Genomic DNA, 6,000 nt, shown 5'->3' with positions numbered 1-6,000 from the left:
ACGGAGTCAGCCACTGGACGACCAGGGAAGTCCCTATTTTTCTCTCTTGCATAGCTTTTTGTTTTCTCTATAATGAATACTTGTCTTTTTCTTGGTTCTCTTCGTGGTTATCCCTAATTCAGTCACCAGCCTCTCTGCCAGGTGTCTAAGTCTGCTCTAGGTACGTCCAGACACACCACGGGTTCCATCCAGTTCCTTACCTGTCCATCTCACCTCCTATCACCCTGTCTTCTGTGGCCACAGTCCCCAAGGCCATCACCCCTCCCTCTTCCTGGTATGGAGACCACACCTATATTTTTTCTGTTTTTTTGTTTTGAACTCACTCTTCAAGTTGCAGCAGCTTGGTTTCCACATGCCCCATGCTCCTGCAACGGCCTTTTTGTGTTTGTGCTGCTAAACCCAAGGACAATCTTCTGTTTTCATCTTTACGCCTCAGCAGCCTTTCACGTGGCAGACGTCTGACTTCCTTGAAGCAATGTCCTCACTCTTATCATCTGTCTCTGCCTTGGTTTTAGTTCTCCCAGAAGCAGATCCTGAGACAAAGACTCCGAGTATGAGGGAGGTGCAGGGATCACTGGCAGAGGGGTGGGGAGGGAAGGAAGCCAATAAAGAGTGCATTTAGAATTTTTATTTTATTTTATTTTATTTTATTTTTTGGCTGCGCCATGCTGGCTTGCCAGATCTTAGTTCCCCGACCAGGGATCAAACCCAGGCCCTGGCAATGAAAACACGGAATCCTAACCACTGGACCACCAGGGAATTCCCTATTTTATTTTAATTAATTTTACCTTATTTTTTTATTGAGGTACAGTTGATTTACAATATTATATTCGTTACAGGTGTACAACATAGTGCTTCAAAATTTTTACAGGTTATACTCCATTTATAGTCATTATAATCGGTTATTTCCCCTGTGCTGTACAATATATCCTTGTAGCTTGTTTATTTTATACATAGTAATTTATATAATTTATACCTCTTAATCCCCTACCCTGTATTTTGCCCCTACTCCTTCCCTCTCCACAATGGTAGCCACTAGTTTGTTCTCCATATTCCCGAGTCTATTTCTTTTCTGTTATATCCACTACTTTGTTTTATTTTTTAGATTCCAGAAAAGGTACATTTTTTTAAAAATTAAGAAGAAAATTTTTTGGCTGCGATGGGTCTTTGCTGCTGTGTACAAAGTTGCTGCGCGGACTTTCTCTAGTTGCGGCGAGCGGGGGCTGCTCTTTGCTGAGGTGCGCGGGCTTCTCATTGTGGTGGCTTCTCTTTGTTGCAGAGCACGGGCTCTCGGCGCGCAGGCTTCAGTAGTTATGGCACGTGGGCTCAGTAGTTGTGGCTCGTGGGCTCAGTAGTTGTGGCTCACGGGCTCTAGAGAGCAGGCTCAGTCTTTGTGGTGCACGGGCTTAGTTGCTCCATGGCATGTGGGATCTTCCCAGACCAGGGCTCGAACCTGTGTCTCCTGAATTGGCAGGCAGATTCTTAACCACTCTGCCACCAGAGAAGTTCCAGGTGCATTTTTTTTCATTTTTCCCCCAGTTTTATTGAGGTATAATTGATAAATAAAAATTATATATGTTTACAGGGTACAATGTGGTGCTTTGATATATGTATACATTGTGAAATGATTAACCAGATTCAAGGTAACTAACACATCCATCATCTCATATAGTCATCTTTTTTTTTTTTTTGTGGTGAGAACGTTTAAGATCTACTCTCAGCAAATTTCAAGTATACAAGATCGTTTTATTAGCTGCAATTACCACACTGTACACAAAATCTCCAGCACTTAGTTATCTTTTGCATAATTGAAACTTTCTACAAAGGGCAGTACGTTATTAAGCCAGTCACCTTAGTGAGTGACTGGACCTTAATCCAGAGGGAAAACTCTGGGAAATGATGAAAAACACATACCCCACAATTATCCCACCTAAGGTGTGAGGGAGATGGGATACTGATATACCAACTTCTGAAAGTAATTGGTTGAAAGCTGCTTTGGAGATGGGGTGGGTATTGATCTTTCTGCACTTCTAGCTTATGGGTGTGGGCCTACTAGCCATCTGGAAGTTGACCAGCAGGGTCTGAGGGTGTTAGGATCTGAGGGATTTGAGGGCAGGATGCTGACAGTGTCTGCTACACTCCCCAAATAGAATGTAAGGTCCATGAGGGCAAGAGCTTCATGTGTTTTGCTTAGTTCTAGATCTTCAAGGCCTGGCACATAATAGTTGCTTAATACATAGTATTTTGATGATTAAATGAATGAGTGAAGAATTCATGGATTCAATTGCAAGGGTCTAGCAAGAGACTAAGCAAACTACAGTAGTAGGTACTGTGGAAGCTAAATGCTTCAGGTAAACGAGCCTCATTTTGTATGGAAAAGGGAAAGCGAGAAGTACCCTGATAGTAGTTAAGACAAACTTGAGAACAATTCAGTTTAGCAAAATCATGGAATTCAAATGAAGTGACACGAAATCACTGGGTCCTTAATAATGCCACCGAGCAGCTGGATACTCAGCGTTGGAGACACCCTCTGGTTTTGTTCTGTGGTATGATACATTGACTATTGCTTGAGTTGGGATCTCTATTAATTTGTAACCCAAAGCATCCCAACAGACATAAACTCTGTTGTAAAAACTTGGTATATAATTACATGACTTTTATGTGCCTCAGTTTCTTCATCTGCAAGACGGGGATAATAATATCTTCGTAGTATTTCTATGAAGATTAGATGAATTAACACATGCAAAGCACTTAGAGCTGTGCCTGGCACAGGGCAAATGCTCATACAATGTCAATTGTTGTTAGTGTTTTATTATTATTACTTTAAAATATAATATGTTATTATTACTGTGCATTAACTATTTGTTCTAAGTTCTTACAATATTCAATTTTCAAAATTAGGCATTTTTAGTTGTATTTTTGATATTTTCTATTTTTCACCTTAATGTAACGTGATCAGAGAATATGGCATGTATCATTTCTGCCTTTCTTTTTTTTTTTGCCATGCCTCAAGGCTTGTGGGATTTTAGTTCCCCAATCAGGGATTGAACCCGGGCCATGGCAATGAAAGCACCAAGTCCTAACCGCTGACTGGACCACCAGGAAATTCCCCATTTCTGCCCTCATGTGGCATAAAATTGGAATGGTTTTCGCAAAATGTGCTTTAGTGCTTAAAAAACTATATCCTATTTCTTTCTTTCTTTTTTTTTTTTTTGCGGTACCTGGGCCTCTCACTGTTGTGGCCTCTCCCGTTGCGGAGTGCAGGCTCAGCGGCCATGGCTCATGGGCCCAGCCACTCCGCGGCACGTGGGATCTTCCTGGACTGGGGCACGAACCCTCATGCCCTGCATCGGCAGGCGGACTCTCAACCACTGCGCCACCAGGGAAGCCCTATATCCTATTTCTGAAAGTTAATCTTCCACATATATCTATTAATGCTACCTTATTAGTTGTTTTGTTCCGATCCATCACTTAAATCCTATATCTAGAACTGAATCTGAATTTGTTCTCCATTTCTACTTTCTAATGTTTCCAAGATGCACCTCTCCCTCCTGTGTTCTAACTGGACATGATTCCAGCCTTTTCTCAAATTCCAGTTTGTTTCTAGACTCAGTGCTTTAACTCTGAGACCTTTCTACTCTCTACCCTCAAAATGACCTTTATTATAAAGATTCTGCAAAAATAAACCCAGTCCGTGGCTTTTCTAACCCCACTGATGGGCCCCCTTTTAAACCTCACTTCCTCTTGCTCTGTCTGTGAGGAGGAAGTGTCTGAAACCAGATGTTCCTTTTTTCTGGACACTGTGAAATCCAGCCTCTTTCCCTCCCCTGACCATGGCCATGACACTCAGATTTGGCCACTTGATTGCTCCAGTTTTCTGTTGCAATGGTTCTTACACTTTTCTATCAGCAGGGTAATTTTTTGAGAGTGAAAACCACTATGGAACCACCTACTATAGCTTACCTAGGCTTCGTTGGCATATTTATGACCAGGAAAAGGAGTTTTTCAATGTGAACTAAGGAGCTGGGAGCGAGACCCGTCCTGCAATAATATCTTTGGTTCGTCTCTCCACTCTTTCCTTCTTTGCTCCCCAGACCAGTGGAAGTCATTTTTTGTCTTGCCCAGAGCTGAACTTTTCGTTACTTATTTATTCAATTGGTATTTGCTAAGCTCCTTTAACATGGCATGTACCATGCTCAGTCCTGAGAATATAAATTGGGTAATTCAAAATTGTTGCCTTCACAGACTCACAGATATAGAGAACAAACTAGTGGTTACCAGTGGGGAGAAGGGGGAGGGGCGATATAAGGGTAGGGGAGTGGGAGGTACAAACTACTGGGTGTGAGATAGGCTCTAAGGATGAATTGTACAACACAGGGAATATAGCCAGCATTTTGTAGTGACTGTAAATGGAGTGTAACCTTTAAAGATTGTATAAAAAATAAAAATTAAAAAATTGCCTTCAATAAACAATAGTGGAAAAAATAACCTCTTAAACACTTAATGAGATCCCAATGTGAGGACTCTTAATAGAGCTGTATGGAAGACAGCCTGGGTCTTAGTAGGAAAATCAAAGCAGGCAGGAGTTTCTAAGAATGACAAAGAGAAGCAGAAGAAAGGCATTCTAGACATGTTCCATGGTAGGTTGAACTAGTTATCTAAAGCTTCATAACAAATGACCCCAGACTTAGTGGCTTAAAATAACAATGATCATTGTTGGTGGAAATGCAAAATGGTGCAGTCACTTTGTAAGACAGTTTGGTAATTTCTTACAAAACCAAACATACTCTTACTGCATGAATCCAGCAACCCTGCACTTTGGTGTTCACCCAAAGGAGCTGAAAACTTACGTCCGCACAAAACCCTGCACATGGACATTTACAGCAGTTTTATTCATAATTGCCCAAACTTGGAAGCAACCAAGATATTTTTCAGGAGATGAATGGGTAAATAAACTGTGGTACATCCAGACAACCGAACGTTATTCATCACGAGCAAGAAATGAGCTACCAAACCATGAAAAGACAAGAAGAAACCTTAAATTCATATTATTCAGTGAGAGAAGCCAGTCTGAAAAGGCTGCATACTGTATCATTCCAACTACATGACATTCTGGAAAAGGTAAAACTATGGAGACAGTAAAAATGTCACTGGTGGAGGATGTTGATGATTGGGGAGGCTATGCATACATGGGGGTAGGAGGTATATGGGAAATCTTCATACCTTCCCCTCAGTAGTTCTTTTCCACCAGGGTCTCTCTACAGAGTAGCTTGAGTGTCCTCACAGCATGGTGGGTGGCTTCCTCCAGCCTCCAGAGACAGAACCATCCAAGGAAGCAAGACAGAAGCTGAAATGCCTTGGGAGCCACACACCTTCACTTCTGCTCTATTCTCTTGGTCACACAGGTCAGCCATGATTCAGTGTGGAAGGGGGGCTACACAAGGGTATGAATATTAGGATAGGAAGATTGTTAGGGGCCATCTTGGATGTTGGCTTCCATACAGAGCACGCTAAGTGTAACTGATATAGTGTGCTTGGGCTATAAATGATTTGAAATGAATCAAAGGTATTTATGGACTAAATTGTCAGGGCCTAATGAGTTTGGCTTTTAACTGTTGGTGATAAGAAATTATTGAAAGGTTTTGAAGAAGGCACCTAGAAGTTTGAACTCTCTCTTCTTATCCATATTATACGGCAAGAGCTTTCCAATATGTCCAAATAAACCCCTTGATGTTCTCTGCTTTTTCTTTGGGCTGTTTGATACCTCATGTAGATTTACACACACTCTGTCTTTCAGTTTTGTCTTGGACTCCCTTTTAGAAACTGTCTGCGTCATATATCTACTTGGATATTCTTCCACTTTGTAAAACAAAATCTCTGAATCAGTTGGGATGCTTTTGGCTGCAAATAAAAAATTCAACTCAAAATGACTTAAGCAATGAAAAGAATTCATTGACTCATACAGCTGGAAAGTCCAGAGGTAGAGAGGATTTCAGCTGT

This window comes from Phocoena phocoena, chromosome 15 (genome assembly GCF_963924675.1).
Source record: "Phocoena phocoena chromosome 15, mPhoPho1.1, whole genome shotgun sequence".
Taxonomy (NCBI): Eukaryota; Metazoa; Chordata; class Mammalia; order Artiodactyla; family Phocoenidae; genus Phocoena; species Phocoena phocoena.
Note: the sequence above shows the minus strand (reverse complement) of the source record.